Source organism: Onychomys torridus, chromosome 5 (genome assembly GCF_903995425.1).
Source record: "Onychomys torridus chromosome 5, mOncTor1.1, whole genome shotgun sequence".
Classification (NCBI taxonomy): domain Eukaryota; kingdom Metazoa; phylum Chordata; class Mammalia; order Rodentia; family Cricetidae; genus Onychomys; species Onychomys torridus.
The window spans coordinates 90,485,429-90,501,247 of NC_050447.1; the positions used below are offsets into that span (position 1 = coordinate 90,485,429).

The 15,819-nt window shown below is 46.2% G+C and overlaps 1 protein-coding gene across 2 annotated transcripts in view; it reads left to right on the forward strand.

Moving 5' to 3' along the window:
* Sipa1l2 (signal induced proliferation associated 1 like 2) overlaps positions 1 to 15,819 on the forward strand; it is a 167,260-nt gene that overhangs the window by 783 nt on the left and 150,658 nt on the right. The gene's annotated exons all lie outside the window — the stretch shown is intronic.

Below are 15,819 nucleotides of genomic sequence, written 5' to 3' on the forward strand. Positions count from 1 at the left end.
GTTTCACTTCTAAACTTTAACACTAGATGGCTTTCTTATGACAGAAATTTAGTCCACTGCCCGCTTGAGTTTCCTGCGTCTGCAGTCTAGGCTAGGATTTATCTATTTATTTAACGTCTTAAAATTGGAATGAAAGGGAAGAAAGTATCCCAAACTGCTGCTTTGTTTGAAATATACTACTCCCCGTAAGGCTTAAACCAGTTATTTTTGCAAATACGGGAAAGTGGATGTCTACCACCTAAAGGTGAATATGAGCAAGCTGCTCCTTAATGCTACGCTCTGCGTCGTGTTTTGGCTTATTTGGAGAATGTAGAGTCCTAGGGTGGGTTTGGTGATTACACTTGCGTGGATTTATTTATACGTGTGCTGTTTCCCGCCGCCTGTGTTTAGTTTGGAGGAACAGGCGGAATTGGGATCTGTGGTGGGAAAGAATAGCCTATCTTGAGTTTGGGGCTCACGCAGAGCCGTTTATGCCTGAGGGTTGACCAGCAGCATTTGAGGAAGATCTGTAGTCCAGCGCGTCTGCCTGAGTCATACTGAGCATTGTGTCAGGGACGTCTGCATTTCCTTCTCCCGGATGAGATCTGGTTCTTCTTTTCTGAGCACAGCCCTTTAATGACTAGTGCGCTTGCCGCTAGTTAACTCATCCACCAGATTTTTGCATTCTGGCTTAAGTGCTTTTTTTTTTTTTTTTAAATTTATTATTATTTGGGAATTAAACCTACAGGCTTGGGTATGCCAGACAAGCACTCTACCATTGAGCTACATTCCCAGCCCCATTTATTATTGTCTCAAAATAGTCACCCATTTATTTATTATTGTTATTTTGGAAGAGTCTCACTAAGCTGCCTAGGCTGACCTCACACGAGGCTTTGAACTTGCGGCCCTCCTGCCTCATGAGTGGCTTGAATGACAGGTGTGCCCTGCCCCGCCTCACTTCTTGTTCAGTACTTTTACTAGACAAGCAACCTGACAGCTAGCCCCAAGTCTTGCCCAGATAGGCAGGCTTATTAGCTGAAGAAATTTGAATTTGGCTTTATAGTTGTCATTTCTTGTGTGTCTTGCTTGGCTTAGAATATGACATGTTACATTTGTATGTTCTAAATTAGATTGTATTCTTAAATAGTGGGAGGGGGAACTCCCGTCTGAGTAGACATCTGGGAATCGGAGAACAGAATGAAACAGCAACGCCTTTCATCACTACCCACGTGCTACCTATAGATGGGGTGAGGTGAACTTGCATAAGAACCCCGGGAGATGTTTGCTCCAGAGGATGAAGAGAGTAACAGAGGACTGGTTAAGGTGTGGAGGTGGAGCTTCCGCTTGGGAGTCCAGGCCTGGGAATTGCACTGTCTGGCTTGAGTGTGTATTTTTCAGAACATGATTTTGATTTTGATATTGTAAAATGTTAGGCATTCATAAAGAGCTTTTTTTTTCCCCCCTCTGTAACTTTTAGCCTCATGAGTGGGATTATCATCTTGGTCAAAGCTACAGAATATATATTTGGAAGGGGCATCCAGCACCCCCCACCCCCCACCCCCACCCCACTGGTATGATTTTGGAAGCACTCCTTGATACCTTTCTGTAACATGGCGAATCTTCCTCACCCAAGACAAAAGGGACAGACAGTTGATTAGATACTTAAAAAGCTATTTCTGAAACTGAGGAAGCATTAGTACAAATGGCAATGATCTAGTCATTGAAACTGGCTTGAAAATGCTGTGCATGGGCCTCAGCACTAGCCTCGGAATTGTGCTTCCGTTTCCATGGATCTGCCCCTCACCGCTTGCCCAACAGTAGTTGTTAAACCCAGCTTTGGGAAGCCTTGAATTGTCTCTGAACTTCTGATCTCCATGTGGTGGTAGTTTCAGATTACAAGTCTTTACAAAGACGCAGTGAGTTCTAAGAAAGCTTGGACTATGCTTGTTAACTTGAATGAAATAGGAAGTCAAGCCCTGAAGAATACAGAAGAACCATGGTCTAGATTTTCTTCTTGTACCTATGTCGGCCTTTCCTTTTTGGGTGAGTAGGAAGAAGGGTGGGAACCTCGGGGGGTGTTCTCTGTAGTTCATAGGAGAGTTTGGATAAAGTACAGCACAGTTCCTTTTGACTCCAAAACTATAGGTTTCTTTCTCTCCCCGACCCCCTTTTCATTTTTTTACTTTTTAGTGTGTATGTGTATGCACGACATAGTGTTCAGATGGAGGTTAGAGGACAACTTCTAGAAGACTATTTCTCTTCCATCACATGGGTTCCTGGGCTTGAACTCAGGCTTGGCAGCAAGTGCCATCTTGCCAGCCCCTTTTGTTTCTTTATTGTTTAAAATATATGTATTAGAGCAATAAAAATGTCTGTCTGGTCAGGATGGTTTATATTTCCCATGATTATGAGTCTTGCTAGATTCCATGTATTGTAAGTTTGTGTACAGTGAATCTCCTTATATGGATTTATAGTTTCTAGGTTTACCTTTGAAATCAGTGACTCAGAAATTGCTTTTCTCTGCCAATTGCATTTGGCTTTGACCCTTTTTAAGGAGAGGTAACCATGCAATTGGAATTCAAATGCCTCAGAACTTCAAGGATAAATTAGATTGATCGTCTCTGATCCTGACTCATAAACTTTTCCCCAAGAGTAGCCAGTGTTCTAGGGGTTCAGAGCTGATGCTGCAGGGCTTTTCTTCCTGCTAGAGTTCTTCTGTGGTGAACTGCTCCTTGAGACCTATTTCCTGTGTAGCATTATGTAGAAACTGAGTGATAGGAGATAGGCTGTGAGCTGAGTATAACTGTCGTGTCAGCCAGCCTCTGTGCTGGAAAGGACCTAAGGGTTATGCCCCCGTGCTTAGCATTGTTTCCATCCATCCATAAGCTTTAGAAAATAAAGCCAAGCCACACGTGGTACACTCTGATGATCCCAGCACCAGGAGGCAGAGAGGCAGGAAGGTCAGGAGTTCAAAGCCATCCTCAGCTACATAATGAATTCAAGGGCAGCCTGAGCTATATGGGACCCTCTCTCACAAAATAAACACAAAAGGGGCTGGAGAGATGTCTCAGCAGTTAAGACTGGTCTAGAGGACAGAGTTCAATTCCCAGCACTCACATGGCAGCTCACAACTGTAACTCCAAGATCTGATGCCCTCACACAGACATACATGCAGGCAAAACACCAATGCACATAAAGTAAAAATAAATAAATTATTTTTAAAAAGTCAACACAAAAGCACATTTTAAGGATTTTAGCTTTATATGCATTTGACATTGCCACCCTAAGCATATTATTTAAATATGTATAAGTATATTAATTAAATTAAATGTAGCCATTATTAACCATTATCAGTGCATTTAATCAAGGTAACATAGGACTGGGTGTGGTAGCTCTTACCTGTGATCTTAGCACTAGAGAGGCTGAGGCAGGAGGATTGCTGGGAGTTTGGGGGCAGTCTAGACTACAGCGTTGGGACCTTGTCTCAAAACAGCGTAAGAGAAGAAGAAAATAACACCAAAAAAGATGTATATTGGGGCAGGATCCCTCCCGTGTGTGTGTGTGTGTGTGTGTGTGTGTGTGTGTGTGTGTGTGAGAGAGAGAGAGAGAGAGAGAGAGAGAGAGAGACTAAAGAGAACACACACCTCTTCCTTTCTCATAGGATAGCGAGAATGTCACTGTGAGGAGGGCTTAGAGAGCACAGCCCTCTTTACCCGCGTTTCTTTGGTGCTCGGATCCTTCCATATCGTCTCTGACTGCACTGAGAACTGAACCTGGGGCCTTCGCACAAACCAGGCCCATCTCCTACTGAGCTACGTCCCCAGCCAGCCTCCATATGACTTCCAAAGGAGATCTTCCAGAAATCACCCAGCAGACTGTGGAAGGGGGGGGGGGGGGGTAGCCCACTTTTTGATGGGTTCAAATCAAATTAAATTCAATTAAAAACTGGAAAAATTTTTGTTTTTATTTGTAGTGCTTGAGGTTGAACTCTGGTCTTGCACATGCTAGACGTGTGTTCTGCCATTGAGTCACAAACCTGCCCTTTATTTATTTATTTATTTATTTATTTTTTATTTATTTATTTTATTTTATTTTATTTTATTTTATTTTGAGACAGGACTAAGTTGCCCAGGCTGTCCTTGAAATCATTCTGTAGACTAGGTTGGTCTTGTACTAACTTGGGATCCTTCTGGCTCAGCCTTCTGAGTAGCTAGGAAGACAGAACTGCATCACCAGGCCTGACATTAGGAAGTTTCTTGAGCTATAGAATAGCCTTATGCTACATGTTCTTTGGAATTTTACCCTGTCCAGGGCCTTCAGAACAAATCTTTAGAGCAGTGTTCTCAACCTTCCAAAGTCTATGACCCTTTAAAATAGTCCCTCGTGGTGTAGTGACCTCCCAACCACAAAATTATTTTGTTGCCATTTCATAACTGTAATTTTGCTACTGTTATGAATTGTAATGTAAATATGTGATGTGCCACCCCAGGGGTCGAGACCCACAGTTTGAGAACCCCTGCTCTAGAGAGCCGTTTCATCTCTGCTACAAACTTGTCAAAGTGTGGCCCAGTAACCAGAGCTCCTTCTGCCTAATACTGAGCATGCAAAGTAGGACCAGGGCGCTCTGAGGCTGCCTGTCCTGCTTACCTTCTTTGTCTGTGTTCATGGCTGGCCCTGCTACTGTCATGGTAGGTCCTATAGCCCCAGAGCCCTCACACACGTGCTTCTGTTGTTCTGTGACATCCACTGTGCTGTGTTCTACTTCCTTGTAATCAGTTCTTCTCATGGTCCGTTCGGAGTCTGGTTCTGTTAACACCATGGCCATTCCTCTCAAGGAAGTGCTGCCTGGGTCCAGCAGGGTGAAGACACTTGCCACTAAGTCTGAAGCCTGAGTTTGAACCCCTGAGTGGTGGAAGGAGAGAGCCAACTTTTGAAAGTTGTTCTCTTACCTTCCCACATGCAACATAGCATGCACTCTCTCCTCCACTAAATCAACATATTGAGGAAATGCACCATCTGTACCTTAGAACATCCTCCGTACCTCCTGCATTACTGGTGGGATTCTTCAGTTGCCTGGGCATCCAGTGTGTGATCCTTAGCCATAGGGGCTCCCTTTTTGTCTTACAGCCAAGTACTAGTACGGGTGGGAGTGCTTGATTTCTTATAACTGGCTGTGTCTCTCCCGCTTCCCACAGGTTATTGTGAAAGATGGTGCCTAACTTGCTCTGCAGGTTCCGCTGACCAAGTTATTCTAAGTCAGAAGTGAGTCTGTGTTTCAGTGTGCCCCTGGTTAGACCTGCTTTGCATATAGTAGTGATTAGGAAATGTGTGCCTAATAATTGGCTGACTGGCTCTGAGATGTTAGGGGACTCTGTGGCTCTCCCAGGACTCAGAAAGTGCAGGAAAACCACCGAGTAGTGCTGGACATCTCTTTCTCCGTTTTGCGTGGTCTTGTTTCTGTCGCTTTTAGACAGAGAGCTAGAGCCACAGTGTTCTCCTGATGTTTTCGTTATTTAGGGCATGTGTTCTTACACTTACTGTTGCTGTGACAGGAGCAGCCGAGGAAGGGAGGGTTTATTTGGATTCACAGCGAAGGTATAATCCATCTTGGTGGGCAGGCAGGCAGGAGTGCGAGGCCCTGGTCACACTACAGAGAGATAAAGCGGTGATCAGCTCACTTTCTTCTCACTCAGTATGGAACCCCAGCCATGGATGGTGCTGCTCGCATTTGGCGTGAATCTGAAGACCCACTTAGGAGAACCCAAATCTAGACACTCACAGACATGCTCAGAAGCTTGTCTCTCGGGTGACAAGTTTCTAGACCCCATTTACAATCTTGACCATTGCAGCCACATCTCTTCCTTGTGCGGGTTTCCTTCAGCCATAGGGGCATCTTGAGCTCTGTGTACGTGTTTCCCACTTTTCGAGTTTGCCACCTCCTCTGAGGAATGTCCTTTTTTATTTGTGGTGTTCAAGAAATCACAAGTCCAAAGTAGGTAAATTAGTTAGCTTTCTATTGCTAAGTCCAAATACCTGACATAAAGTGGGAGGAATTCATTGTGTTCATGGTTCCAGAGGTGTCAGCTCTCATGGCAGGGAAGGCATGGCCCGGCAGTTCACAGCATGGTGGACAGGAAGCAAAGATCAGAGGAGGACCTAAGGTTGAGCAGATTCTGTCCTATTTTCCTGTCCCATCCCGGCTCTAGCCCATGGGATGTTGACACCCACATCCATGAGAGGTTTTCCTTACCCAGTTAATGCACTGGAAATACCTTCACAGACACACCTAGACGTGTACCTCGTTAGTTAGGTAGCTTCTAAGTGCTCAGGTTGACATTGTGTATTCAGTTGTGGAGACAGGGTCTCCTGGACCAGCCTTGATTTCACGATCTTCCTGCCCCAGTGCTAGGATCGCAGGTATGCACCATCCCAGCCACTACTCTTAAGTTAAAAGAGCTTAGAACCAGTGTTGGACATTGTTACTGTGGAAAGTGAGACCTCTTGGGCATGTAAAACATTATGCACACCCAATGATCTGTTGTGCAGGTTTCCACAGACGTCTGAGTGGTGTGGAGGGCCTGGTGCTCATGTTGTTAGCACAATGCCTGCCTTCTCTGTGCTCTGGGGCGTGTTTTGAATTTGGTTCCTGTGGAACTGTGGGATTCATGTGGTTCCGGAGGAGCTCTGGGCTGTATTCCTCTTTGTGTTGAAATGTCTAATAAGGGATTTTAGGAATTACAGTTCTGGTCATTCATCGGGGGAAACACTACTGTTACAAGTGTTTAATGCCTTAATCCAGTGAACAATGGATGTTTTGTAGGGCAGGCTCTTTCCACTGTACAGTCAGCTCTCTGAATGTCCATGTATGTGCATCCGCATACGTATATACATGTGCCCATGTGTATACATATATGCTGCTGGGCATGGTAGGTCTTGCCTTTAATCCCAGCAAAGAGGGGGGCAGTAGCTGGTGGATTTCTGTGAGTTTCAAGCCAGCCAGGGCTACATAGTAAAATCCTGTCTCAGAAACTAAAATAAAACACATGCATACTTATGTGTATTATGTCTTAGATCTGCATATATACACATGTGCTTTATCATGCTAAGGTATCTTGAACATCATAAAATATAAGCAAAAGTATGAATTTTAAGAAAGATGTTTTTAAAAGTGAGTAGAATTGAAAGTATTTTCTCTCACACCCCAGGGGCTCATTTGCCACCCTTTGAAATGTGTGGCGGACATTTGGAACCGGCTGCTCCCCATCCTCCCTGGTAGAATGCTCTATTGTATGGAAGCAAGTTTCCAAGGATCCAGGGCGAACCCACTTTTGGGGCTCTGTGTTTATTGTATCTGTGTCCTTCCTGGGGGCCTTTCTCCTGTGTCCCTACAACTACTTGTGGGTGACTTGGTTGGGTGAGGTGATGGGGTTACTGGCCTCTTTGAGATGTTCCTGGTTTAGCTTGGTTGTAGAGAAAACACACCATTACAGCCACCTCCTGCATAGAATTGGGAGGGGATATGACTTGTCACCTGCCTATCCTGAAGAGCATGAGAAAGTCAGTATCTACATGCTGAGTATAGCCTCACAGTGGCATTCTGTCTCTGTGCGATGGGATGGGCCTGTGCTTCCCTGTTCTTGTGTGAAATGTCCCCCATAGGCTCATATTTGAATCCTTGGTCCCCAGATGCTTTTGCCGTTCTGGAAAGTTGCAGAACCTTTAGGAAACAAGGCCTGTCGTGGTTTGAATGAAAATGGCCTCCACAGACTCACAGGGAGTGGCGCCGTTTCGGAGGTGTTGGAGGAAGTATGTCACTGGAGATGGGCTTTGAGGTTGCAGATGCTCAGGTCAGGCCCAGTGGCATTCTCTTTTCCTGCTATCTGCCAATCCAGATGTAAAACTTTCTGCTCCTTCTCCAGCACCATGTCTGCATATATACACCACCATGCTTCCTGCCATGATAATGGACTAAACCTCTGAACCTGTAGCCAGCCCTGATTAAATGTGTTCCTTTATAAAAAGTTTCCATGGTTATGGTATTTCTTCACAGCAATAGAAAGCCTAACTAAGACAGGGCCTGGCTGGAAGGAGTGGGTAACTGCGAGCAAGTCTTATGACTTATGAACATGGTAATAAGCTATTCTGGAACCACATGAATCCCACAGTTCCACAGGACCCAAACTCAAAACATGCCCTAGAGCACCGAGAAGGCACAACATGGGCACCAGGCCCTCCACACCTCTCAGAAGTCTGTGGAAACCTGCACAGTAGATCACTGGATAATGCATATGATATAGTAATCATATGCATAGTTATGCATATGATGCCCAAGAGTCCTAATTTTCCATGGCAACAATGTCAGTTCACAGCCATGGTCCCAGCCTGAGTTCTTGTTTCCTGATCCCACAGAGATGTGAGCAAGCTGCTGCGTGCTCTTACTGCCACAATGAACTACATCCTGAAAGTGTGAGCCCGAATAAGCCCCTCCCTCCCTAAGTGGCTTCTTATCCAGTATTTGGCCATAGGAACAAGTACAGGAAGTGGTACACCAGCCCTTAGGCTGCAGGAAGGCTGTGAATACAGAAAGATGGTTTCCAGCTAAGTACTGTGCTCCCACACTGCCCTCCTTAGCAGAGTGCATATCCAACCTGCACCCTGAGCATTATTTTTATACACCTGCATTTTGTCTCTACTCCCTAGAGCATCTCTGTCCTGTGGGCAGGGACCTCCCTGCTGTGTCCCCCTGAGTTTCAGATGTTTTTGCCACACCAATGGCTCCTGGGCATCGTAGTTAAATGACTGCTGTTGTGGGTTTGGAAGTGAAGGAGCTTCCCGAATCTTGATTTTTGTTGAAATATGCTGTGGATTCCACTGTGACTCATCTCAAGTGGCCTTTTGCACTTCCTCCTCCATCTTTCCCAGGTTCATAGGAAGTAGCTGGCACTGAACTCTGGAGATGCTGCCATAGGAGGCAGGAAGGAGTTCCTGCAGAGGGATTAGCAGGGCTCCACGGGTCCAGTGAGGTTACTGACCACTGTGCCCAGAGTACTGAAGTTTTGAGGAGATGGTACACTTCCCATGAGCTGGTGGTCTGCCCTTCCCGGTGTCTATTTGGTCTCCTAGGTGGGCCCAGCCCTGTTGGAGGCCAAGGGGGAAAGCTGAGTTCTCTTGGAAGCCTTGGCTTGGGCTACTTGATAGATTACTGGGGCAGGCGGCAATGAATTCTGAGGTGCTAGCACTTCGTCATCCTCCTTCATCCTGAAAGTTCCTACCAGAAAAGGGGATGTTAGAAAATTTGGTCTGTAGATTATAGGACACACACACCCTTTCTTACTTATGTGTTTTTGATTCACACTAGCAAAGTTCATTTGGAATGTCATTAATGACTTAAATATTGCAGGCACTCTGTAACCACAGTTTTTGCTTTTATTTGAGACAAGGTCACAGATAGCCCAAGCTGGTCTTGAACTCATTTTGCAGCCTTCAACTTCTGATCCTGCCTCCATCTCCTGTATGTTAGGATCACAGACATGCTCCACCACACCTGGTGTATCCAGCGCTGGGGGTGGAATTCAAGGCTTCCTGTGTTTTAGGCAAACACTCCACCACTGAGCTAACTCCCTAGCCTTGCAACTCCAGTTCTGAGCCCAGCTAACAGGAGTCTTAAATTTCAGATCCTAGCAGAGTAGTGGTTGCTGTTGTGCATGGAATCTGAAAATCATAGTCCTATCTCCATGCTGTGAGCATAGCTGGCTGAGGGATCAGCCATCACAAATAAAGAGTAGGGACATCCAATGGTTACCATATTTTGTTTGAGGGACATTCTAAGACATTCTCTAAGAATCATGGGTCTGTTTTCTATTTTAAAAGTTCTGATCGGTAGGAATGAAGGGGGCTGTTGTGCTTGACATATAAAGAGAATGAAGAGCTGGGAGAGACATTTCAGAACCAAGGCAGGTTTCAAACAGTTGTGTGAACTTTTTGTGTCTTTTCTTCCTTGCTCCTATCTTTATGTGGGACCTTTGTACATATATAACTTAAAAAAAAAAAAACCTCTGTATGTGTATGTATACACACATGTGCATCTTTGCATGCATGTGTGTGCACATGCCTTTGGGGGCCAGAGGACAACCTCTAGTAGTGTTCCACAGGCACTATCCTCCTTGAGTTTTTGTGACAGGGTCTCTCATTGACTCGGGACTTGCTGATTCAGCCAGGTTGGCTGTCCAGGGTGCCCCCAGGTCTCATTTATTTCCAGTTGCCCAGCTCTTGGTCATAAGCATACACTACCATGGAAAGCTTATTTTATGTGTGTTCTGGGGTTCCAACACAGGTCCTCATGCTTGTATGGCAAACTCTTCATCAACTGAGCCGTATCTTCCCCTCCTACATGGGAATTTGGTGAGGCCAGTGGGATTTGTTTCCTGTTCCCGACATAGTAGCTTAATGAGAAGTGTGCCTTTTCTGGATCCTATGAGTTTTTAATGTTTCAAACCTGGGTCTCTTGGGTGCTCTGTCCAGCTGTGGTGCTATGTCCTGCCCTCCAGCTGTGGTGCTCTGTCCTGTCCTGGGCACTGTAGCTGCCTTGGGGAAAGCAGATCTCATTACTGCATGGGAAGAGGGGTGAGTGGAAGGGTAGGAGGGAGCAAGGAAGGGGTGAAGAATGGTAGGGACATGGGAGTGTGATGGAGACAGCTAGCTCACTGTCCCAGAGAATGGGGTGCAGAGGGTAGAGGTGCGTTTCTCAGCTGGTGGATGTTGGTATCCCTGTGAGGTAGCAGCCCAACTTGGGAGTTGTTGGTGCTTCAGAGGCCATTTCTTCAGTTCTGAAAATCTCTGCCAAGATTAAAAGAAGTATAAGAGGGAAACAGTTTTTGTTTCTCATTTCTACTTTGCTACATTTGCATAATCTTTGTTGAAGCCAGCTGAATGTGAAGCCCTAAATAAATTCCAGGCATTTAAATATTTAAAAGGATTCATCCACAGTTCTCTACTCACCCAAAGAATAAACGCTTTCAACAAAGAAAATAACACCCTCGCAGATGCAGCCCGGATAGACTGTGTCCACCTTGTCACTGAATTAGAAAACGTTAACAGCAAAGCTTGCCTTTGACGGCTTCTGAAACTGGCCGTGTGCCAAAATATTGTTTCCCTGCTGGAGAAAGCAGTGGGTGTGTTTCAGGCTGGCAGCTGGCCAGCCAGGGGCTCTGACGCAATCACCCAGTCCCCATAACTGCTTTGCAACTAATTTAAGGGCAGTTAAATCTGGGCGATGTCTGGTGGCTGCTGTGTGTCTGGTTCAGTGGCGCTTTCTAAATCCATCCTTTTAGCTTGGCACCAAAGCTTCTGGTTCTTTCTAGAATAAGCCTGGGGCAGAGGGGATGTTGAGTCAGTGAGGGAGGAGTGAGGCTGGCAGGTGGGGAGAGGCTGGGCTCAGGTCTCATCTTGAGCTGTGCTGCGTCATGGAAGCAGAGCTTAGGTCGCTGCACCTGTGACCCCCTGGCTTTGCACTTGCTCGGGCTGAGGGGGGGCGGGGCACGCTGAGGCTCCACCTTCTTGCTGCAGCAGCCCTAGGGCCACTTGTTTTTTTTGCAGTCAGTCTCTGGTCGCTGCCAGCCTTGCCATGCTAAATACTGAACCTGCCTATTCTTTCTCGAAAATGTAAAACTAGAAAAATAACTTTAAAAAATTATAAGGTAGCTGCAGCTATTTAGAGCATCGTAGGGAAGGGAGAACTAGAGTTCCATGCTGTGTGTGTTTGAGTGTGTGCATGTGAAGGCCAGAGGTCAGCATTTGGTGTTTCCCTCAGTCTCTTTACTGTCAGCTCTGCTGGCTGGCCAGAGAGCCTCGGGGTCCTTCTGTGTCCACTTCTCCAGTGCTGGGGTTACCAACATGTGCCGCCATGCCCAGCTGTTTTACCTGGGAGCTGGGGATTGAACTCACGTCTTCATGTTTATACAGTTAGCACTTTCCCAAGTGAGCCATCTCCCCAGCTCTTACAGTCAGTTTCAGTGATGATATAGGCTATAGGTTCTCGTAAAAGTCTGGCTTTTTATTATTGATAGAACAACTGAATGACTGATTGCAAGGTTAGCTGGGAACCTCTAGAGTTCCAGACCTCTGCAGGCAGAGTCCTTGACTCCAGCCTCGTCCTACAACCCTCTATCAGAGTCAGTTCGTATAGTTTTAGATCTCAAACTCATGGATGCTTTTTCAATGGAACTTCCCTATCTGACTAGTTCAGAGTAGAGTGTGATGGTTTGAATCTAAAGATTTAAACTTGGTGGTGCATGTGTTGGAGGCTTGATCCCAGGCGATGGTGTGGGAAGGTGATTGGATCATGAGGACATTAACTTCATCATCATTAATTAGTTATTGCTAAATGAGCTGTTAGGATGTGGGGCCTGGTTGGAAGAAAGTTGATCTTCAGTTCAAGATTATATCTTGTCCCTTACCCTTTCCTGTTACCATGAGGTGAGCACCCCCACCCTCTATCACAAGCTCCCAGTTGCAATGATATTCTGCCTTGGCACAGGCCCAGAGCAATGGAGCCAGCCCAGAGATAGCCCAGAACCCCAAAACCCTGAGCCAAAATAAACACCCCCTTCTTGAAACTGCATTTTCACAGGTTTTTGTCACTGAGAGAATGGTCTCAGCGCTGACTTGTTCTGATGGCATGTGTCAGGGGATTAGGGAGCAGTTCCTGTGTTCTGGGTACTGAGAGAGTGGTGGGAAAATGGTTAGGATTTGAGGCTCCTCCAAGTATGGCGCTCACCATTTAGCTCAGATGGGCCTTGAACTCATGACAGCCTTCTCGGTTCAGCCTTATGAATGGTAGAATTATAGGCATGCACCGCCATGCCAGCTCCAACTCTGTTTTAACTATATTCCAACGCAGGCTGTAAGTGTGGAACCCATGCTGTTCATCACTGAGCACTTCCGCTTGCAGGTGGCACACAGGTTCAGAACTTCCTCGTTATCTGAGGTGAGATTTCTAGAATGGAATGCAGAACTCTTGAGTGTGTTGTTCATCCTGTGAGTTTTGACAGCTGGGTTATCCTTTGTAACCCACACTTCAGTCAGGGTGTGAAGTGTACTGACGACCCAGAAACTTCTCTCCTGCCCCTTCCTGGACAGCTTGCCCACTCCCACCCTGGTTTCTAGTTTTCTGCTGTGAGGCTTTGCGTGTTCGTGAGAAGATATAAATAGCTACTCAGTTACAAGGTTCGCACTCCTCAGCTGTGTGTGGATATATTACTATATTTACTTCAGATCCGCGTTTAAATATATCACCCTCTATACTTACTTTGCTCTCCCTATGGGCTCAGGGATCATCCTCAGTGACCTAAGATTTCAAGAGCAGTTTCCTACCTGGTCTCTTAGTCACATTTCTAGTTCCCCTTCTCTGCCGAGGAGTGACTTCCTGTCCTGTCCAGCCATCTGCCTGCCTGGTGTCTTACCATGGCATGCTCGGAGGCTCAGGTTGTCTGGCTTCTATGTGCTGCCATGTGGGCAGGGCCGGCAGGGGCTCCTGGCACTGGCTGGACTGCTGTGTTTCTGAAGGTGGGTCAGAAGAACTCAGCTGCTCAGCTGTATGTGCTATTTGGAAAACTTTAGGGAAAAGAAGACACGGGTGTGTCCTTGTGAAGCTGAGGACTCATTTTTACTTCAAATACAACAACAGTTGCTCCAACTCCCTGGATTCAGTTTGATGATGTCATCTATGGAGGAAACAAACCACCTAAACCGGGAAGACCAGATTTTCAGATCTGCTGTGCTGAGATGATACTGGCTAATGCAGTAAAATCCCCATGGAATGAAAAGTGACTTTCTAAACCTAATGAGCTGCCCCCTTGTCACGCCCTTAGTTACTGAAACTTTGGGTGACCAATAGAACCAGCTTCTACCTAATGTTTGACACATTTGTTGTCAGTGTGTGTGTGTGATTCTTGCAAAGGGCCAGCTTGGCTATGGTAGGTATTCTCCCTGCTCAAGAAGATACATTTAAGTATAGTTCCTGACAGCCAAGAAGCCTTTCTTGTTATGTGACAGCCTGCATTCTGTGCAGATGACACTCTGGACCCAGGCTCCTGCCATCTTCTTCCTCCATCATAAAAGGCTTTGTCTCCATTTCACCAGGTGATCTGTGGTCCACATTCAGGCTTGCTGAGGAGGAAAGGAGCATGGGTCAGCTAAAGGTCCCTCTCACTTTGCCCTCATTCTCCTGATGACCTTCCCTGACCTCAGGGGAAGCTGGAAACTGTTGTTACTGACATCACTAGCTTATGTCTAGTTCTGCAGAGTTGACACCAGGCTTCATGACATCTTGTCTGATGCTGATACTCATGAGTAAGGCTTCCCTGAAACCTGCCTCCATAGCAGATGACTCCTGAGAAGGTCATATGACGTGGGGAAGACAAAGCAAGTGCAGTTGCTGATCTTGGGCCTCTGGTTGCTCCACTTTCATCCCATACTGTAGAATGTGTGGTGTCCAAGTCAGCTAGCTGCTTTCTCACCAGGGCTTCAGTTTCTGCACCTGTGAATGGGGGAGCTTTTTTTTGTTCGCTGTCAGCATTGCTGAGAGGAGTCTGTCACTCAGACATGCAGGACCATGTTGCCTTTGTCTCCTGTTTGCAGTGGGATCCTCTGGACCAGGCTCAGCTCTGTAGGCTTAGCCCTGGGTGGGAGAAGGCAGATTAGTGTTGCTATTGGGATTCTTTCATTGTGGAAAGAGAAGACTTTCTAATAATATGCTTCCTAGTCAGTTTTCCAAATCTTTGGTATTGAAGAAATTGCTACATTGTACAGTTTAGTTCCATGTGGAGGGAGGGAGGGTAAAACCCATGTGGATGTGAATGAGGGCAGAGTATCTTAGAAAGTGCTATTACTGGGGATGTAGATTAGAGGCTGTAATGAAAGATCTGAGTTCCTGTTTAAAATCCACACTCACAATAGAAGGCTTAAGGGGTACTCCGTGAATGGAACAATAGTGATCGCTTACTCAGGGGCCAGAGGGGCTCTTGGGAACAGGGACCTTTTGAATGACAGTAGGGCTTTGGAGCTTGCATGCCATTCATGGGTGTCCCATGGGCGTTTGGGGTTCTGTTCCACCCATTGGCTGCTAGCCCCTTAAAATACCCTTCCAGGTGCCAGTTCAGACTCATAGTAGTGCTGATCTGATGTGGTGTTATTGTGTTCCCCAATATATTGTGAACACTGATAAACTTATCTAGGGTCAGAGGACAGAACAGCCACTAGATAGACATAGAGGCCAGAAAATGGTGGCACACACACCTTTAATCCTAGCATTCTGAAGGCAGAGATCTGTCTGGATCTCTGAGTTTAAAGCCACACTGGGAACAGCCAGGCAGGGTGATACACGCCTTTAATCCCAGGAAGTGATGGCAGGAAGCATAAAGGTATATAAGGCTGAGGACCAGGAACTAGGCCTGGGTTAAGCTTTTAGGCTTTTTTTTTAGTTTTTAGTTTTTCGAGACAGGGTTTCTCTTTGTACCTTTGCGCCTTTCCTGGAACTCACTTGGTAGCCCAGGCTGGCCTTGAACTCATAGAAATCCCCTGGCTCTGCCTCCTGGGATTAAAGGCATGTGCCACTACTGCCCGGCCTAAAAATGCCATATGGGCCTATGCTTTCCTTCTCTCTTTTTTTTTTTTTTTAAGCTGAGGATCGAACCCAGGGCCTTGTGCTTGCTAGGCAAGCACTCTACACTGAGCTAAATCCCCAACTCGCTTTTAGGCTTTTAGCAGCAGTTCAGCTGAGATTCTTTCAAATGAGGACACAGATCTGAGGCATTGGCAAGTGAGGTGAGGTAGCTGTGGCTG